Below are 22,983 nucleotides of genomic sequence, written 5' to 3' on the forward strand. Positions count from 1 at the left end.
AAGGGTGCTCCTCACATTCCACACCAACAGATAGGGATCAAGAAAATCACCCATCAGGACAGGCGGTACCTGCATGAATGGGAAAAACCAGGACCTCATTGCCTAGCTAGGCATGGATTTATGAGGTATCCTTACTAACCTGCCTCCGTGTCTATTTAAGCAGGAAGTAGGGAGAAGTGGAGCGTTACGGGCAGCAGGAGTGATAAGTGGGAAACGGGAGAGGGTGGGGTAGGGCACAGCAGCCAAGTGGTCTGACCAACTGGCATTTGGCAGGGCAACAATGCCACTTTGAGCTCATCAGAGATGAAGAACAAAGCCTTAACTCAGAAAGGAAACAAGTTTTAAATCAAATGGACTTAGAAAAAAAAATGGGGAACAGAATTTGAGAATTCTGCTTTACTATGAGAAAGAACAGTTCTACAAAGCACAGTTGGACTCAGTGAGTAGAGGAAAAAAAACATTAAAAAAAAACATTTAGGGGCGCCTGGGTGGCTCAGTTGGTTAAGCGACTGCCTTCGGCTCAGGTCATGATCCTGGAGTCCTGGGATCGAGTCCCACATCGGGCTCCCTGCTCAGCAGGGGGTCTGCTTCTCCCTCTGCCCTCTTCCCTCTCGTGCTCTCTGTCTCTCATTCTCTCTCTCAAATAAATAAATAAATAAAATCTTTAAAAAAAAAAAAAAAAAACACATTTAAAACGTTTGAACCCCATGAAGTTAAGACTATATAATGAACAGCTATAAAATACTTACTTCTCTAAGTTGGCTAAAAACCAAAGAAAACTCTATGGGGATGCCTGGGTGGCTCAGCTGGTTAAGCGTCTGCCTTCTGCTTAGGTCGTGATCCCAGGGTCCTGGGATGGAGTCCTGCGTGGGGTTCCCTGATCAGTGGGGAGTCTGCTTCTCCCTCTCCCCCCCTGCTCATGCTCTGTCTCTCTCTCTCAAATAAATAAAATGGAAGGAAGGAAGGAAGGGAGGGAGGGAGGGAGGGAGGGAAGCAAGCTCTATGGATCAGCACAGGCCCCCAGAGTGGCTTTTGGGAAAGACGTTATGTAGTCCAAGTCTTCATTTGATACACGAAAAAAGTGCTGCTCAGCTCACACTGAAGGACTCACATTATGATGTTTTCTACCTTTCTTCTTTTTTTCACACCGGATATTGCATGGACAGCACTAGCGCACCCTGGCAGGTGCTAGCCAGTTAGCAAACTCAATGCCAGCAAGAGAACAACAGAGTATCACTTTTACAGAGGTGAGAGGGAGAAACGTGTAGGAGCTCCACTCAATTCCACTGCCCCACCTTTCACTAGTCATAACCATGGTTTTGTTTGTTTGTTTTTTTAAACCTTTTTTTTTTTAAGATTTTTTATTTATTTATTTGACAGAGAAAGAGACAGCGAGAGAGGGAACACAAGCAGGGGGAGTGGGAGAGGGAGAAGCAGGCTCCCCGCTGAGCAGGGAGCCCGATGTGGGGCTCGATCCCAGGACCCTGGGATCATGACCTGAGCCGAAGGCAGACGCGCAACGACTGAGCCACCCAGGCGCCCCGGTTTTGTTTTACTTATGCTTCATCTTTCCTTCCATTTTCCCCTTGCTTTCTTTTCCCCTTTTCTCCACACTCTTTTCTTTCCATCCCCTTTCCTAAGGTCAGTTATGGCAAACAGCACAATGACAGTTCAGAAGGGAAAAAAAAAACATCACTTCAGATTGTCATCCAAAAGGCACTTTTTTCCTAATAGCTACGTCGTAGTATTAATAACAGGTAAATGTCATTATATTTTACATTTTAGACCACCAAAATGAAGTGGTAAGATTAAATGACATTAGAAATATAATGCATAAAAGTATAAAATCATAGTTTCTGTTTTCAACATGTGCTAAAACTGACAACATCAAATTACTATCAATTTCTCATAAAGAGAAATTGGAACTGGGTTCTTATTTTTCTTTGCCTAAATGTAATGAAATTTATCATTTAGCTCACAGAGCATTTCTCAATTTGTCAGTCTAAAGGTTTAAAATTCACAGATGTGTGTACAAAGAGTTAGAGTACATAGTCCTCCCTTTAAGAAAATGAAACACTTAAAATGCAACCTATTTTACAATTATGAAAAAGTACTTATTAGGCATCTAAGAGGAATTACTTTGTAATAATAAAGATCTTAATTCTCAAATATAAAACAGAACTGATTTCCTCTCCTTATCCCAGTACCATCATTTCAAGATATACACAAATAGCAATGACTATAAAAAAAATATTACTACTGATGAAAATTTCCAATAATTTGACTTTGATGTTTTATCATCACTACTCAATTTTTCATGTTCATCCTCTATGACTATCCTCTTTTAGAAGCTAATAAACATAAAAGGCAAGATTTTAGTAGAAACCGTGAAGAGAAACAATGTAGTCTAGGTACTATTTCTCAGATGCTGTTTGAGAAATGCAGAGCAAGTCCCTGATGGCTTTCCTTCTGCAACCTCCACGTGTAAGTCAGTTGCTAGGAAACGTGAAAGACAGGGATTTAGTATTAGGTCTGGGAACAATGAGCTAGCTTAATAATTATCTGAATACTAACACATAACCCTCACAGAGGTTGTCTACCTTAGGAGTTGAAGATTACAGGTGATGTGTTTCCAAGAAACAAATTTCCTTTAAAGACCTATCCTTTAACCATTATAAACAGATTCTGGTACCCACTGAAATAAGAAGTAACAGCTATGCACATCTTAAAATTTTATTTTCAGCCAGAAGTTGCACCCATCCTGCTATCCAAGCTTATAGATGATGAGCCTAATCTCTTCACCGCTTCAAGCTGTATTTTGGTACCGCTGCACACACATACATGTGTTTAAGTGCACACATGCACACATAAGTACCCAAAAGAAAATATGCACATCACCACTACCATAGTAACATACTTGCCACAAAGTTACCAGAAAAGGGAAGAACTAGAAACAAGCTAAGGGAAAATACACACACACACACACACACACACACACACACACGGCACATGTGTACACACATGTCAAATGTGTCTCTCAGTCCTTGGGGCTTGGTGTCCCTGAGTCTAAGAAACAGAAAAAAAGCTCTGGATGGGGATTCAGAAAACATGGGATCCATGAATCCACTGTGTGACACTGAGAAAGTATCCTAGCCCCTCTGGGAATCATTTCCTAGAAAATTAAGAGAGCAATGCTAACCCCAAAAAGTTTTTGGAGAATGGGTTGAGATATGCATGTGCAAGCATTTTAAAATTGTACAGCACTGTGTGTGAAAAGACAGTATCATTATCTTACTTATAAAATGGCCATTTCCATGAATAGGCATATAAACAGGATTCAATATTTAAAAATCAAAATTAAGCCAAGTAAAAAATCATTAATGGATGAGGTGGAAGATCCACCCCCCAAAATTTCATACATAAATTAGACTGTTTCATTTATATTAACATCAAAACACTTGCTGTGGGGCGCCTGGGTGGCTCAGTTGGCTAAGCGACTGCCTTCAGCTCGGGTTATGATCCTGGAGTCCCGGGATCGAGTCCCATATCGGGCTCCCTGCTCAGCAGGGAGTCTGCTTCTCCCTCTGACCCTCTTCCCTCTCATGCTCTCTGTCTCTCATTCTCTCTCTCTCAAATAAATAAATAAAATCTTAAAAAAAAAAAAAAAAACCCTTGCTGTGAGTAACTAAGTACGGGAATGCAAGGATTTAAAATAAACAAAAAACAACCAAAATAACTTAGTTTGTGTATGTCTATGAAGGAGATTTTAAGCCATTTGCATTAATTCCTCCATAATTTTAAGGCAAAAAAAGTGTATCAAACTATGAAAGATGTAAAGTAAGCTTTTAAATAAACTATCTCAAATACTGTCTTGTCTTTTCCATGCCTAAAAGTAGCTTTGCCACCACTTCTACATTAAAAAAAATAAGAATTTACAAACTGTAAAATCTGTGAGCCTCTACTAAATTCAAATTGAAACTGTATTTACATGTGGACTATGGAGTCTTTTTAAGGTGTTTTTTTACAATCCCAGTGGTGAACACACCCTGAGAAGGCCCAGCACTCAGGATCTGGGAGACTCGGTATTTGTTTGCTGGGGCTGCCACAACAAAATCGCACAGACTGGGAGCCTTAAGCAACAGAAATTTGTTTTCTCACAGTTTTGATCAAGGTGTCCGCAAACTGAGCTTCTCTGGAAGCCTCTCTCCTTGGCTTATAGATGGCTGCCTTCTGTGTGTCTCCACATGGTCTTCCTCTGCAAGCACATCCTGGTGTCTCTTCTTGTCCTCACATGGTCTTTCGTCTATGCACGCGCATCCCTGGGTCTCTTCCTCTTCTTACTAGTACACTAGTCATAGTGGAGTAGGGCCCGCCCACATGACCTCTTTTTTTATTTTTCCTTAAGGTTTTATTTATTTGAGAGAGAGAGAGAGAGCAAGTGGGGGAAAGAGCAGAGGGAAAGGGACAAGCAGATTCCACACTGAGCACAGAGCCCAATGCAGGGCTCGATCCCACGAAGCAGACATCATGACCTGAGCCGAAATCAAGAGCTGGACACTTAACCAACTGAGCCACCCAGGCGCCCCCTACATGACCCCTTTTAACCTTAATCACCTCTGCCCTATCTCCAAATGTGATCATATTCTCAGGTAGTAGAGGTTAAGTCTTCAACGTATGAACTTTGGAGGAACACAATTTAGCCCATAACATTCCACTTCCACTCAGTCTCAGTGGAACAGTAAAAACTAGGAAATACTAAAAGGGGAACAAGCTCCACATGCAGGCTGAAATGCACTCCTCAAGGTTCAAAAGCTCCAGGTCCTCATCAAGAAAGGTAACAAGGTGGGAGGGCATGGACATTTACGAGAAATTATGTTAACATGCATATGAATATCAACATGACTGAGGAAACAGAAGGACAAACACTGGTATGTTCAGCCATTTTCAGCAAGATTCCGCAACTCTATCTGCTGACTTTGGCATTTACTTAAGCTGGGCCTTCAACTAAAAGAACTGCAATGCTTAAGTGGCTGCAAGTACTGGGGAGGGCAACAGATACCAAGCTATTGTGTGATGACTGCAAATTTTCTTTCAAAGGGAACTATAAAAAAAAATCATTAAAAGCAGTTCCTGAGTAATTCTGACACTGACCTGGAATAAAAAGTCAGGTGAACAGACACATTTTCATGGCCTCAGCCTATGCTATGATCTTGTCTAAAAAATTAACATCACAAAACACTGCCATTAATACACACAAAAATCTTAGATTTCTACAGTTTTTACCATCCCCAAATATTTTCTCATTTCACTCTCATAATGATTCTGTGAGGTAGAGAAGGCAGGAAAAGATGAGGAAAATGGAAAAGAGTGAGGTTAAATGACTTGCCCAAGGTCACAAATTAATAACCAAGGGAATCAAAATAAGAATGAAAGTCTTCTGACATTTAAGTCAGCACTCTATTCTTGGGACGTAATGATGTTCAGGGTTATTGAAACTATAATCTTACAAAATTCACTTTATTTTAGCACCACTGGGACATAAAGGTCTATAAATAAAATTAGATTTGCTGAAATTCTGCACATAATCACAAAATGAATTTAGTCTGAAGTAAAAATGATTCCGGTTTCGTCAACAAATGTAACATTCTTAAGATATCAATCATCTTAAATTTTAGAAGGTTTTTGTTGAGGCCAAATAACTAGGTAATTCAATAGAAGTTCGACATAAGAAAACAGATCCCCATAATTAATAATACAAGGCAACATTTAACCTAGTAGCTAGATGACATTATTAACTAGATAATGTTTAATCTACCACATGTATTTTCCCTAGGCTATAAATATTTCTTCAGCTAACTGAAATTAAGGAGAACTACTGGATAACTAGACTTTAATCAGGATAAAGAAACTAGGCTTATTTTTTTTTTTTTTTAAGATTTATTTATTTTAGAGAGAGAGTGCACGATCAGGGGGAGGGGCAGAGGGAAGGAGAGAATCTCAAGCTGACTCTCTGCTGAATGCGGAGCCCCACCGGGAGGGCTTGAACCCACAACTATGAGATCATGACCTGAGCCAAAATTAAGAGTCAGATGCTTAACCAACTGACCTACCCAGGCGCCCCAAGAAACTAGGCTTATTTAGCATGAAGAGAAAGTCAAGTATCTGAATATCAACTATGATTAAACGTGTTTTATCAAGCGTTTACTATATGCCAGGCTAAGTACTTTACGCATTGTCTCAATCCTCACAAACCACTCTATGAAGGGGGTTCTACTTTATATCCATTTCCAAATGAAGAGATAAAAGTGAGATTAATATATCCAATAACCCATATTTAAAATGTGGCAGAGCTACAATTCACACCCAGCTCTGACTCCAAAGCTTAAACTGCCTATCACTCTACTGCATTGATCCTGACCGTAAGGAATGACATATTGTTTATCACAACTGAAAGCAGGTGAAGAAATGGGCCAACAGAGTAACAAAAATAAGTACAATTTCCAAATAGCAGGCACTATGAAACATAAAATGAGTGCAATTTCCTTTAAAAGTCTTTAAAAAAGAATTATCTTCATTAATTCATTCTTTTATACAACAAAATTATTGAGCACATGCCACAAATCAGGCACTCTCCTAGGTCCCCAAAACTCCTTAGAGTATCATAATAACACAATCCCTTACCTTAAAGGGCTCAAAGCTTTCTGAGGAAGATAAACATATAGGAAAGATTTTAGAAGGCATTAATAATGGTTATGGATAGACTAGGATAACATAACTACCTTAGGAAGGGGTTTCATAAAGCCACTTTTCACTCTCCTTGCAAGCCAGTGACATAATAACATTTTGTTAGTTGAGAAAAGGCGAATTGCTGATGGGCCAAAGTTACATGGAATACATAACTTTCTGACAGCCAGCCTTGATCCAAGGATAAAATTTATACTATCTAAATAAAAAGTAATAAACATCAATTTTATGGTGAGTTATATCTCAAAAAATTTTAAAGAAGAATGAATTGCATATCCTTCAGAATTTTACTCAAAACACCTTTTTGAAACTGACCTTTAATCATAATATGAAAGAAAGAAATCAAGTTATACTATTTTACAGAATCTGCTGATGAGCGGACCTACTACATCACAATGTCTGTTCTATAAGGACCAATGGAGCAAACTGGATCTCATCTTTCAATACCAGGAAAAGCTACACTTCTTGCAAACAACTGATAAATTTTTATCAAATAAGCATCATAAATGTAGTAAGTGACCATGTTGCCCCTTTTCCCCTGGCTATTAGCATTTTTTATAAAGTGACATTTTAATTAATTTGTATCTACCCCACTACGCACATACATATAAGAATTGAAAGAGTCTTTTAGAAGTATGTAAGGTACAAATAATCCCCCAAAAATAGTAAGTGATGAAACATGAGTTAGAGACCCTGGTTCTTCAAGTCTCATGGCTAAGTGACTCAGCAGGTTAGCGATACACATAGAAGAAACAATAAAACTGGTAAGAGCTTATAAAAGAATTACATAAGCTTGAAGATAAGATCATAATAAAATGCTAGTGATCATCCAATAATGCCCATACAAGGACATTACTGTCCTTTTACACAAAATATCCATTTGACCACTCACAGATGTTACATAGCATGTTCTTCCAAGGTAAGCCCCTCTACAAGGGGCCAACTAGTGACCCCAACACCCAGAAACATAGCAACCGGATGAAATCTGGCATACCCAATGTCTGTGGGGGTAAGGTGATATTTCCTTTTGACCTCTGACTGCCTACATATATGCCTAAGTCCTTCTGTCTCCCCATCCTCATACTGAAATTGTCATCTTTCCTGATATGGACCAGACACTGATGTGCAGCAGACTGCTTCAGCCATCAACCATGACTTCCCCACCAACAAGGAAAACTATAACCACAGAGTTAGTCATGGCAGACATTTTAGCCCTTAAGGGTGTGGTTATCAACATAGTGACAGAAGACAGGAGGACCTCTTGGGACATGGAAACTATCTACAACACAACCATTGAGGACATGCCCCTTGATGTTGCTAACCTCATTTGAGGAGGCTGTTGGGCCCAGCCAGGGTCCAATTCTGGGATCAAGGGACCCAGAAGGTGAGAAAGTTCAGGGACAGACACCTATCATACTTTCTTTTAATGAATGAATGAATATAAATTCTGGGGCAAAACAAAATGTTATATGGAGCATTCATCTAACCCAAAGGAATGTTTCGGTGTCCACAGTTCATTAAAATGGTTTTATTAAGATAAAATTCTATTATTACATTTTCCTGAACAAGTACTGTTACTGAGAACAGAAGCACAACATGTGTATTTGTTCTTGATGCTCAATATTTTTGCATTTTTCTGTCTACTGAGGTACTATCTGCAGATTCATATCTTTATATAGGATTTAAATTCTGTATACACTGCAATATATAAACAGAAATAAAATATTTCCAACATTTATGTACTACACTGCCTGAGTGCTACATTTTTAAATAATTGATATTTTAAAATAAAAAGCAAAGGAAAACAAGCAAAATCAAAATTTTCATAGATAATTGAAACTATCTAGTTTAAAATCATCTTGTTCACATATACTCATTCACCTACCTTCAGTTCATGCTTTTTCATCAAAATAAGTTATTTTCAAGGGAAAAATATTTTGAGCAATCTAAACACTGAAATATTTTCAACATGAAACAATGTATAGGATAATATTTATTTGTCTTCACTTTATTAACCAACACTCAGAAATATCCATTTCACACTAAATAAACCCCAAGATTGTGGGATGAGTCTCCCCTATTAAATTTATTTTGAGTTGGAATACTTGAAATTTCTGTCAAATATAAATAAAGAATTGACATTTTTATGAGGTAGTCAATCTTACAAATTATATAGATTCTTACTGTAGAATGACATAATTGAAAAGTAAACATGTTCTTACAATTTCAAGAGTGAAATGTCTAGAGGCTACTAAGCAAAGAAAGAAATTTTTTATTATTTGTAGCAACTATTATTATAGTTTCTTTTTGTTATTATCTCTACCTTTATTCAAAAAAATTAAAGCAGTTAACATGTTTCTGACTTGGAAATTAAATTAAATATCTGTTTATTTCATCACTTTATACAGGATAGTATTTATATGGAAATTGGGCAAAGGAAATATTACATGTTAAAACCCAGTAAATTTGCTTTTAAAATGAGTGAATCTCTGATACTAGTTCAAAGAACTCTAAATTCTGACAGCTATTAACACATTATCTAACTAGCAATTCTAGTAAGAATTTTATTAAAATGTTATTTACCAAGAGTAACCCATTAGAAACATAAAATGAAGCATTATCAACGAATTACAATTCCCAGAAGACACTGTTTAGACTCTTCTGGTGGCAAAAACATAATTAACCATACCTAAAAATCACCTCAGAAGACTGAGCTTTACAATGAACAATTTCAGGTTATAAATGCAAATTATAAATACACATTATATGAAAAGGTGTTTTATTTTTAAAATAAATTTATACTTTCTTTACCCATTTCTTTATCCATTTACCCACTCCACCGCTGGCAACCACCAATCTGTTCTCTATCTATGAGGTTTTTTTGTTTGTTTTGTTTTGAATGAGAGCAATCATTGTGGTATTTGTCTTTCTGTGACCTATTTCACATAGCATAATGCCCTGAAGGTCCACACATGTTTTTACAAATGGCAACTGTTCATTTTTTTATATGAGTGAAAATATTCCATTGTGTGTATATGTGTGTGTGTGTGTCTGTGTAAAAACAATTTCTTTATCCATTCATTCACTGATGGACACTTAGGTTGTTTGAATATCTTGGCTACTGTAAATAATACTGCAATGAACACAGAGCTGTATATATGTTTTTAAAGTAGTGTTTTGGTCATCTTTGGATAAATATCCAAAAATGTAATTTCTTGATTATTTGTTAGTTCTACTTTTAAGTTTTTGAGGAAACTCCATACTGGTTTCCATAGTGGACACACCAATTTATATTCTGACCGATAGTGCACAAGGATTCATTCTTCTCCACATCCTCAATAACACTTATTTCTTGTCATTTTAGTAGTCATTCTAATAGGGATAAGGTTGATATCTCATTGTGGTTTCCATTTGCATTTCCATGATGACTAGTGATGTTGAGCATCTTTTCAAGTACCTATTGGCCAGTCTTTGGAAAAATGTCTATTTTTAAAAAAATTTTTATCAGATTGTTTGGTTTCTTAAATCATTGTTTGGTTTTTCACTATTGATTTTTTTGAGGTCTTTATATATGTTGGATATTAGTCTCTTATCAGACATTTGATTTGCAAATATTTTCTCCCATTCACTAAGATGCCTTTTCATTTTCTTCATGGTTTCCTTTGCTGTGCAGAAGCTTTTAAGTATTACATAATCCCACTTAATTTTTCTTTTTGTTGCTTTTGCTTTTGGTGTCAGATTTAAAAAAAAATCATTGCCAAGACCTGTGTCATGGAGCTTATACCTTATGTTGTCTTTTAAGAGCTTTATGGTTTCATGTCTTACATTTAAGTCTTTAATCTGTTTTAATTTTTGAGTATGCTGTACAATAGTGGTTCAGTTTCATTCTTTGGCATGTGGCTATCCAATTTTCCCAACACCATTTACTGAAGACACTGTTCTTTCCACATTGTATATTCTTGGCTCCTCTGTTGTAAATTAATTGACCATATATTTGAGTTTATTTCTGGGCTCCCTATTCTGTTCCTTTTTTCTATGTGTCTGTTTTTATGCCAATAACACACAGTTTTAATTACTATAACTTTATCATATAGTTTGAAATCAGGGAGCATGATGCATCCAGTTTTGTTCTATCTCAAAACTGCTTTGGCTATTTGGGATTTTTGTGTGTGTGTGGTTCCATATAAATTTTAGGATGATTTGTTCTATTTCCTTGAAAAATATCACTGGAATTTTGATAGGGATTGCACAGAATCTATAGATTGCTTTGAGTAGTATGGACATTTTACCAATATTGACTCTTCCGATCTACAAAGCAAAGTATATCTTTCCATTTATTTGCATCTTCTTCAATTTCTTTTATTAACGTCTTACAGTTTTCAGCATTCAGGTCTTTCACCTCCTTGGCTAAATTTATTCCAAGGAATTTTATTACTTTTGATTCAACTGTAAATGGGATTATTTTATCTTTCTGATAGTTTCTTATCAATGTATAGAAACACAACAGATTTTTGTGTACTAATTTTGTATCCTGAAATTTTACTCAATTCGTTTATTATACAGTTTTTTGATGAAGTCTTTGGAGTTTTACAAATATATCATGCTATCTACAAATAGTGACAGTTTTGCTAATACTTTTTCCATTTTGATGCCTTTTATTTCCTTTTCTTGCCTAATTGTTCTGGCGAGGACTTCCAATAGAAGTGACAAGAGTGGGCATCCTTGTCTTATTCCTGATCTTAGAGAAAAGGCTTTCAGCTTTTCATTTCTGAGCATGGTATTAGCTGTGGCCTTGTCATATATGCCCTTATTATATAGAGGTACATTTCCTCCATACCCATTTTGTTAAGAGTTTTTAATCATAAATGGAAGGTGAATTCTGTCAAATGATTTTTCTGCATTTTTGAGATGATCATATAATTTTTATCCTTTAATTCATTAATGTGGTGTATCACACTGACTGATTTGTAGATGTTGAACCATCCTTGCATCCCTGGAATAAATATCCCACTTGATCATGGTATGTAATCCTTTTTAATGCATTGTTGAATTCAATTGGCTATTATTTTCTTGAGGATCTTTGCACCTATGTTCTTCAGGGATATTGGCATGTATTTTCTTTTCCTGTGGTGTCCCTGTCTGATTTTGGTATCAGGGCAATGTTTTCTTGTTGCTTTTCTGTCTGGATGATTTATCCACTGATGTCAGTGGGGTATTAAAACCCCCTACTACTATTGTATTGCTGTCTATTTCTCCCTTTAAGTCTATTAATATTTGCTTTTGTATATTTAGGTGCTCCTATGTTGAGTACATAAATACTTACAAATGTTGTATCTTCTTGTTGGATTGAGCCCTTTATCATTATGTACCACCCGTATTTGTCTATTACAGTCTTTGTTTTAAAATTTAATTTGTCTGATATAAATACTTCAGCTTTCTGTTGGTTTCCATTGACATGGAGTATCTTTTCTCTATGCCTTCCCTTTCAGTCTGTGTGTGTCCCTACATCTAAAGTGAGTCTGCTGTGGGCAGCATTTATACATGGGCTTATGACTGTAAGTCCCAAAGGACTTAAACCAACAAAGAATTCTTAATCAGTTACCTTTCCCAGGGCACAGCAGGAGGCAATAGACCCAGGAGCTTAGTCTTTCTGTAAATAAGGCCTATTAGGTAAATGTTATGTCTGTGGCTTAAAGGGCAGCCTTCTAATTAAACATGCAGCACCTAAGTGCTGACTCTAATCCTTTTTAGAGACCCTGAAGGGCAGGAGCTATCTTTGTAATCTAGGTCTTCTGTGCTCCAGAGTACCAGTGATTCCTGGGGTTGGGGGGGTGGGAGCTTTACACAGGGCTGGTGTCCTGGTTTTTATGTCTGGTGCCATGGTTTTTGCAGCCACTGCCCAGGGGACACCCTTTGACTGCCAGGCTCTGGTGGCCAGGGAGGCTTGCATTTCTGGGTCCTATGATATTATGGCAATTAGAAAAATGGCTGTGGGCAGGCTGCCACCCCCAGGGCACTGAAGAGACAGAACGAGGCATACCCCCTGTCTTTCTGTGAAGGAGGCCTCAGTTTGTTCTGGAGCTTTGGCCTGAGGGATAGGCTTCAGGTATGGCATACACCTGGTGGATTACAGAGCTACTCCTAAGGAACGCAGGCTAGGGATGCCATTTTGATGCTCTCCCTCTTCCTCCAGCTCGCCAGTATCTTCCATAGAAGAGCTTATACACTTGTCTAGAACCTCAATTTCTGCAACTGTCAGCTAGGGAACACTGCCAGATCACCTGGCTAACAGGGCTTGTGCTTGAAGTCCCACAGGACTGTATGTATCCGCCAACTTTAAAGGTGCTATCTGAGGATCTGGCTTCTAGTCAGCCTGAATCTAGGTGCTAAAAATTTCCCTTTAGGGACACTGACACATCTTGGCATATCCTCAACTACTGGGAGCTATTAAAAATATAATAGGTTGCTTGAACAAGCACAAAGGTTTGAGATCCGACAAATATTTGGGGCAGGGTTGAAAGACAAGGTTCACCCCCTAAACAAGGCCACTTCTTCAAGACTGAGGAGAGGTGGTTGTTTTATCTACTGTACTGAAATCATCAGAGAGTCAAGCAAAATGAAAAAACAGAGGAATATGTTCTAAATGAAAGATCAAGATAAAACTTCAGAAAAAAACCTGAATGAAACAGATAATTTACCTAAAGAGTTCAAAGTAATTGTCATAAAGGTGCTCATCAAACTGGGAAGAAGAATTGATGGACACAGTGAAAACTTCAACAAAGAGATGGAAAAATGTAAGAAAGTACCAAACAGAAGTCACAGAGCTAAAGAATATAATAATTGAACTGAAAAAGACACTAGAGGGGTTCAGCAGCAGACTAGATAAATCAGAAGAAAGGATCAGGCAATTGAAAGATGAGGCAGTAGAACTCATTCAGTCAAGGTGGTAAAAAGAAAAAATGTGAAGACAGCTTAAGGGATTCATAGGACAACATTACATGGACTAACACTTGCATTACAGAGGTTCCAGAAGGAGAGAGAGGAAAAGGTGCAGAAATCTTGTTTGAAGAAATAATGGCTGAAAATTTCCCTAACCTGGGGAAGGAAACCAACATCCACTTGCAGGAAGCCCGGGAAGTTCCAGACAACATGAACCCAAAGAGACTCATACCAAGACACATTATAATTAAAATGTCAAAATTTAAAGAGGAGAGAATATTGAAAGCAGTAAGGGAAAAGAACTTACTATGTACAAGGAATTCCCATAAGAATATCAGTAGATTTTTCAGCAGAAACTTTGCAGACCAGAAAAAAGTGGCATGATACATTCAAAGCGATGAAAGAAAAAAATTCAAATCAAAAATACTCTACCCAGCAAAGTTATCATTCAGAACTGAAGAAGAGAGACTACGAGACAAACAAAAGCTAGAGGAGTTCACCACCACTAAACACCCTTTATAGGAAATGTTAAAGGGACACCTTTAGGCTGAAAAGAAGGGCACCGATTGGAAACAAGAAAACATACAAAACAATAGATCTCACTACAAAAGTAAATACACAGTAAATGTAGTGGATTAATCACTTGAGATACATAAGTAAAATGTGACATTCCAAAATATGGAAGGAGGGAGAGTAAAAACACTGAGTTTTAGAGTGGGATCAATGTTAAGTTGTTATTAACTGATAATAGACTATTAGAGATACAAGTTGTTATATATAAGCCTCATGGTAACCATAAAGCAAAAATCTGTAACAAATACACAACCAATAAAGAGAAAAGAACGTAAATATACCACTAAAGGAAGTCATCAAACCACAAAGGAAGAGAGCAAGAGAAGAAAAAAGAAACAGAAGAACTATAAAAACAGGCAGTAAACAATTAACAAAATGGCAATAAGTATATACCTACCAATAATTACTTTAAATGTAATGGACTAAATTCTGCAGTCAAAAAAAACAAAGTAGCTGAATGGAGAAGGCTTTCTGTCACAGTAGAGATATTTCTGTAATAGGCTCATATAATACAGATTCTGAAACTGTTCTTCAATGATGGCCACTTGACTTGATACAGGTTACAATTTATTCATTCTGCAACTTCTCACATCAGTATTTGTCTAATTCCTGGTCTCTGGAGGTTATAGTCATCACGGAAAAAAATTATAAAGTACCTTGAGAAACTGACTATTTTCCAAAAACTGCATGCCTCAACATGAATTGGATCACCTAGAACTCTGGTAATACACTGTGTTTGAATGTTTAAAAACCCACACACTGATTTAACAGAAAAAGACATTATTCCTCTATACTGGATTTGAGCAGAGCAAAAAAATACACCATATGAGATTCTGATCTGCAGGGTGAGTATGATTAATAATTCGTAACAAAAACTACAAATAAATCATTTAAATCTGTGATTTGTGAGAAACACTTAATAGGCCTATCAGCCACAGTCCCACTACCCTGTGCTATTTTCCACCTTCACCTTCTCTCCCAGTGAAGAATGATGAGATTATAATAGGGGTAGGGCAGGACAACATGTTTCAGAACCATCTAGAAATGGAAACTTCATCAAATACAATACTGTAAATTAAGTTATATAACCAGGAATAAAAATGACTTCTAAAAAAAGCAATACCTATTGAGAAGAACTTATAAATTATGCTAGCCTCAACTTCTGCTTCAAGCAGAACAGTGTATTAATTGCTCTAGTAACTACAATCTTAGATCAATTTCAATACATATGATTTTTAATGCAGTGCTAGCTTCCTAAGAAAGCAGTATCTCCAATGATCAATGAAGATGAGAGATAAAAACAATACTTAACCAAATAAATGAGAGCTGATAGCAAAAAACAACAACAACAACAACAACAAATTTAAAAATCAGAGTTACCTTGTATGCAAATACCTGTAAGGATTCTTGTATACTTAGGTATAAGCCTTGGGCATGTTGCATAGTGGGGTAGTAAATTCTGAGACTCTTATTGAGGTGGATTACCAAAGGGGCTAACAACATCCCAAATCCCTAATATATGCCTTAACCTCTGATATAAAAAAACAAATACTCTCCAAATAGAAGAAACCCTCAATAAGTATTGTTTTTTAACTTTAATACATGTATTGAATCTACAATTTATTGAGCACTTACACATTTTTTTCATTATCTCATGTAATAACACAAACAAAAACACTACAAAATGGGAACAATTATTCCCATTTTATAGATGAGGAAACTGAGATATAAAAAGTTTAAGTAACTTTTTAGATATCCAAAGACACAAAGCTAATAACTGGTACAGGTGGGATTTAAGCTCAGACAGCCTAATTCCAAAGCAATATTCTTAACTATCACTTATTCTGCTCCTTGTACTTATGCAAATGATAATTATAATAATAAACATTTTTATGTGCTTGTGTGCCTAGCATTGTTTTAACACATTTAGATGTACTGACTAATTTAATTCTCACAAAAACCCAATGAAGTTTACAGATGAGGCAACTGAGGCAAGGAGAGGATGGGCTCTGAAGCCAGGTACTCTTACTTCTGAGCTTATGCTCATAACCACCTCACCATTCTGCTTCATGAATACTGGTTCATTCAATCCACTGATCAACTATCTAAGGGAGTTTCTATCCCTGTCCTACATAGTTGATTCCTACAGAGCAAGGAAATAAAAGTGCATAAGAAGGCAAGAGGCTTCTGGGAGGCAGCAAACCAAGACCCCTTCCTCAGTTCCCTCAATAGTGAAGTTAGGGAAATGTGTGCAGGCACATGTTTCCACAGCAGACCAGGAGACCTCCTGACAGTAGCGTAAGTGGCAGGAATGTAAAACAAGATCTCTGAAATAAAAATATATGCACTGAGGAAAGAAAGCACTTAGGCTGGCTTGCACGGTGTGCCTCTGGACCAGCTGCTGTACTTTAGGGACCTACAGTGGAGTCTAGGTTTATGAACCAAACAAGAGTTGGAATCTGCAGGCAAAGGTAGTGCCTCTCACTACCACCTCCAAAAAAAAACTCCCACTTTCTACTCCCTGATCTCTGGAACCTTCACACATATGGCCTTCTTTATTTTATTATCTATCATTTATTATCTTTCTGTTGTATTACATGGCCAAAGAGACCTCCAGATGTGTCAATACAAAAAAATTTTGGAAAAATACTAGTCACAAGACTGCAAGGAACCAAAATTGATGTGATGGCCTTAAGGTTTTCTGAGCTAGCCTTGCTAATCTGCAGAAGATGAATTTAGAAAATTCAGCCTAATTACTGAGGATGTTCAAGGCAAAAACTACCTAACTTTCATGGCATGGATCATGACAAAAGGTGCTCCATGGTCCAAAAAATGGCAGATCATGACTAAAGCTCATGTTGATGTCAAAACTACAGATGGTTATTTGCTTAAATTGGGGTTAGTGTTACTTAAAAAACACCACAATCAGATTCAGAGGACCTCTTAGGCTCAGCATCAAATCCAGAAGATGGAAATCATGACCTGAGAGATGCAGACAAATGACTTGATTCCAGATAGCACTGGGAAAGATACAGAAAAGGCTGGCCAATCTAGCTTCTCCACTATGCTGTCATTATAAAGGTAACAGTGCTGAAGAAGCCCTGTTTGAATTAGGAAAACTCAGGGAGCTTCCCAGTGAAAGTAATGGTTCTGGAAAAGCTATTGGGGATAGGACAGGTGTTAAAGCTGAATGAGCTAAAAGATATGAGACACCGGTCAAGAATCTGCTTAAAATTCAGACTTTTAATGGTGATACACAAGAAACCTTACTTACAAAAAATTTTTCTTTTAATAATGTGACTAGGTTTGTAATTATGAGATTGTAAAGCAAGTCAAATAATTTCAAATGTGTAATGGGAACTCATTATTAAAACAACTCTACTGTTGAGATATCTATAAATTCAGTGTCTCATACATAAAACTTACTTAAAATGAGGTAAAACTGAACATTGAATCAAATGTCTATTTTTTCAGTTGGGCAGTGAGTAAGTTTGAAGCACCTACGCTGGCCAACCTAAGTCACCCCAAACTTTGAGAAGTCTTAGAATTAATCCAGCCTCCCATAGACATACTAGGAAAATGGTGGGAAAACCCTGGACCTTTCGGTGGCATTCAGCACACAAATCAGGATGGAAGTTGTATCTGGTAATTCTCCATTTTACTCCAATCACTGTGCTTGGTCCTCTATAAACTTCATCTCATTTAATCCTCACAACTCAGCAAGACAGGCATTGCTATTCCCATTTTTGCAATCAAAACATTAAGATTTAGAGAAGTTAAGAAATTTGCCCAAGGTGACCCAGGTAATGAGAGACAGAGCTCTTATTCAAAACCTGGTCCATCTCCCTAAGATGCCTTATCCTCATTCATATGCAAAGTACTTTAGTAGAAATCCTGAAAGGCTATGTATGAGGTGGCAATATTATTCCATCAATTGATTCACCTATCTTTCTGCTATCCTTTCTCCTTTTCACTTCATTGCCTATATGTCCACCCTGGATTTCAGTATATAGTCCCATAAAAAAAAGAAAAAAAATATTTTATAAAAGTACTTTTGTTAATATTGATACACCATCTTCAGAACAATTCATCACAAATACTGGCATTCTTTCTTTTATTATCTTTTGATTAGATTATGTATACCTTCAAAATCTTCTTGAATGAATAAATTCTCAAAACTATCTTTTAGAGATAGAGAATAATAGAAATTAGGTTAAATCCTTAAATCCAGTAGTTTGTACTAACCATCCTCTTCCTCTCTTCTTTCTCAGCTGTCCTGTCTCTTCTCTCCTGTCTTTACTGCATGTATACTACCAGCACTATTCAGAGATATCAGAATAAACTCATATTTAGCTTAATAAAGGTATGAATGGTTACATATGAAAATATTTACAGACATTTGTATCTACATGGAATTGTATACACACACATTTCCTTGCTCTCAGTTCAAAGGGCACAGAAGCAATAACACCCAAATAACAATGAATACATAAAATAAAAGGAACTTGGAGAAATGGCTAATTCTAGAATTGGGGCAGGAAATATGAAAGATAACTCTAGAGCATTTCTGCAGTGCCAGAAAGTAAGGAAATGCTTAAAAAAAAGAAAAAAACCCACAATGATGGAAGTATGTCAAAAGGACATAAGGGTCAACTAAAAGAGCTTCCAGTGTCCAAGCCTGAACAATTTATGCAACAAAATAAAGTATATTGGATTACAGCCCAAGGTATAATGTATCCATGAGTCATACAAATGTAAATACATGATAGAATAAATAAATGGAGGAGAATAGACAAATCTCTCACATAGAAGAATTAAAAATAATTTATGTAGATATTTGTCTTTAAAGAGGTGGAGCATTACTTCCACACCTTAAGTAAGGGCTGCACTGAGACTCGTTTCCAAAAAGTACAGCACAGAAGAGGGGTGACAAAAGAGTAACCTGACCGCGGAGAAACCAAACACTTAGGATCAAAGTCAACATGGGCAGTGAGAAGTTGTGTGGACAGTAGGTACATTTGAAATATGTAATGAAAATGGTCTTTGTGGTCTTCCTCCCAAAAAATCATAACCCCCGTTCATGAGAAAAACATCAGGTAAGTCCCAACTAAGGAACTTTCTACAAAGTGTCTGACCAGTGTTCTTCACATCTAGGAGAGTCATGAGAATCAAGAAAGGTCTGAGAAACTGTCATGATCTAAAAGAACCTAGGTAACACGATGATTAAATGTAATGTAATATCTTAAATTGGACCCTGGAAGAGCAAAAAGGTCATTAGGTAAAACTAATGAAATCTGGATAAAGTATAAGGTTTAGTTAAAAATAATGTATAAATATCAGTTCATTAATTCAGCAAAAGCACCATACTAACAAAGGATAGGGAAAACTGGGTGTGGGGAATATAGAATTCTCTGTACTATCTTTGCAATTTTTCTATAAATCTAAAAGTATTCTAAAAAAAAAGTTTAATATTTTAAAAAGACAACTGGTAACTCCTAGAAGAGAGGATTTATCAGAAATGTAATTACAGTATGCTACCTATATTTCCGTAGTAAACCAAAGTTACAGAGCCACAATAATGTAAGTAGTGATTATAAAATTCCTAAGTAATAGATCTATATTGTGATGGTGGAAGTAGGTATATGAAGCTTATAGTAAAGCATGAAAAGATAAATCCATATTTATCACTAATCCCTCATTTTCCATAGCCATAATAGATATCGTCTAAAATTAGTAAGAAATAACCACATAAACATACTACTTTATATTTGAAGGTGAAAATCTCCTAAGAGAGTAAAGTGTTTGCTCTATGGAACAAGATAATGGTAGGTAAGATAGCTGGACACTGTACTTTTTGTATTATAAGCCTTTCAGACTACTTGATTTATTTAAAAAAAAACAAACAAAAATAAAAAAAAAAACTTTGGGCACCTGCTTTCATAATTTTTAAAGTAAAGATAAAAATCTTAAAAAGAAAAAGAAAAAATGAGTTGAGCAAATTGATTTATGACCTACAGCAAGATTAAATAATTTGCTATTAAGTAGCAGAATCAGAATTAGAAAGCAGTCTGCATCAGTTCAGAGTCCATGTGCTTGACTTTGCTAAACTTTTTCATGTGGCTGAGTAGATATAGTATCACTGTGCTATAGGAAACAATTAATGAACTACAGGTATTGTTATAACTAAATGCCAATGTAATTTTTCTTTTATTTGAAGAACTTCTTGCTGAAAAGGAATCAGTTACTCTTAATTCTTCTGCCTTCCACCTATTTTTTCCCAGTTAAATGTTAACATAAAGAAGACCTTTCATGGAGGACCACCCATAAAGGAATGAATTTGAGAATTCTGATGTTATTTTATAGAACTTTTGTCAACTACTCCAGAAATGTGTGTAGTTGACACAGTACACATCAAATTATCTTCTTTCAAAGAAAATCTTGTAGCTAATTTTATTAAACAACAGATTGAGCATGGAATTGTTAATTTCAATTTTAAAATGGAAATCATCTCTGCCCAAATCTATCTTCCTTATACAAGCAATCTGTAGTTTATAGAGATGTATTACTGACAACTTAGAAGTTGAATAACAAGGTTTTATCTGCTCTTTTCTCTTCCATTTACAGTTCATCAAAAATTAAACAGAATTACCACATGACCCAGAAATGTCACTTCTGGGAATATACCCAAAAGAACTAAAACTAGGACTCAGACAGATATTTCTACACCCATTTTCACAGTAGCATTATTCACAATAGCCAAAAGGTGGAAGCACCCCAAGTGCTGACTGAAAGATGAACGGATAAGCAAAATGTAGTATGTGTACACAATACACATATAGAAAACAGAGTATTATTCAGCCTTTTTAAAAAGCAAATTCTGATATATGCTACAACATGTATGAACCTCAACAGCATTATGCTAACTGGAATAAACCACTCACAAAAAGACAAATACTATATGATTCCACATATATGCAGTATCTAGAGTCATCAAATTCATAGAGACAGAAAGTGAATGATGGTTGCCAGGGGCTGGGGGTGGGGGTGGGAATGAATGGGAAGTTATTATTTAATGGGTACAGAGTTTCAGTTATGCAAAATGAAAAGAGTTCTGGAGAGATGCTGGTGATGATAGCACAATATTATGAAGGTACTTCATACTACTGAACTGCAACATTTAAAATGTAAATTTCATGTTGTCTATTTTATCATAATTGAAAAAAAATTTTTTTAATTCCAACTATCCAAGTTAAGTGATCCTTTAGTAAATACTGGTTAACCCTAATTTCTCTGTAATCACTTAACATAGTTGAAGTCACCCTTTTGCTAGAAACAAATTAGAATTAGAAATTAAGGGAAAATATGTTTACCTTTTGGGATTTTAAAAAATCACTGAAGGACTAAAGGGAAAAAAAAAAAAGCCTGTGGCTCTGGTATGAAGAGATCTCTAAATAGAAGTACTTGATTGCTTTATAGTTTAAAGAACAGATGAAGGGAAGAGTCAAATTCATTTGAGGTTTTTCCATGTGGACAACAACAAATTCTTCATCTGGAGATAAGACTGCACTTCAACATTGATAATAGTCATCTGAGGGCTCCTAGTAATCCTGAATGATAGTTTGCAAAGTCTATGTGGGTATATTGCAGAAAAGGTGGGTGGATATGGGGATCACCTCTAAAAAACCAACTCAGAAAGTGAAACCCTAAACTGGTGACTCTCAAAGAGTAACACCTAGACCTGAAGTGGTTCTCAAAGGACAGCCCGAAAGAGCAGTGTCAGCATCATGGAAAACTTGTTAGAAACACAAATCCCTGGATCCACCTCAGACCTCAGGGCACTGGGCCCAACAATCTGTGTCTTAACAAGCTCTCCCTGCACATGATTCTTTTTTATTTATTTAAATTCAATTAATTTACATATGATGTATTATTTGTTTCAGGGGCACAGGGCTGTGATTCCTGCACATGATTCTGATGCACACTAATTAAGAGCCACTCCTCTAAACTACACTAAGTGACACATTACCACCAAAAGCTGTATTTTAAGTCTCCAGTTCTCTACACTGGCTGCATATCAGCATCACTAGAAACTTCTCAGGTTGGGTCCCAGCTCACAGAGTCTGATTTAAAGATTTTATTTATTTGAGAGAGAGAGAGTGAGCACAAGGGGCAGGGGGCAGAGGGAGAGGGAAAAGCAAACTCCCGCTGAGCAGGGAGCCCAATGTGGGGCTCTATACCAGGACCCTGAGATCTTGACCTGAGTTTAAGGCAGACGCTTAACTGACAGCCAACCAGGCGCCGCCTCACGGAATCCTACTTAATAGATTTTGCTTATTTGTTAGTTTAGATTCCTAGTATTCCAATGTTAAGTCAATGTTATGTTTTTAAATGATTTTATAATCTCAAACAGTGTTAAAAATTTAGGAAAGAAAAACAGTGTATGAATGTTTTAAGTCTAAAAATACTCACCTTCCTGCCCAATAAAAATATATTTGTAAGGAAAACAACCATTAGAGTTAGCTAATACCTAGGGAAAATTTAAAGTTGAAATTAGTAACACAGGACTACGGTAAAACGACAAGGTTTAGACACGTCCACTGGAAGAAACAGGATACAAAATTATTTTTTCCATAAGTAAATTTTGAAATATTTAAGTTATAAGTTATAGAGTGGTAAGAAAATGGACTTTGCAACTCAGGGACACCTGAGTGAGAGTTTTTGGCTCTG

General features: G+C 36.4%; 1 protein-coding gene and 1 non-coding gene across 2 annotated transcripts in view; one reads left to right on the forward strand and one right to left on the reverse strand.

Annotated features, from left to right (window-relative positions):
• SLC2A13 (solute carrier family 2 member 13) overlaps positions 1-22,983 on the reverse strand; it is a 361,603-nt gene that overhangs the window by 232,142 nt on the left and 106,478 nt on the right. The window lies entirely within an intron of this gene.
• LOC116621619 lies at positions 7,657-7,794 on the forward strand. The gene has a single exon (XR_004297425.1). It is a non-coding gene; the product is annotated as a small nucleolar RNA SNORA67 (small nucleolar RNA).

This window comes from Phoca vitulina, unplaced genomic scaffold (genome assembly GCF_004348235.1).
Source record: "Phoca vitulina isolate PV1807 unplaced genomic scaffold, GSC_HSeal_1.0 scaffold49, whole genome shotgun sequence".
Classification (NCBI taxonomy): Eukaryota; Metazoa; Chordata; class Mammalia; order Carnivora; family Phocidae; genus Phoca; species Phoca vitulina.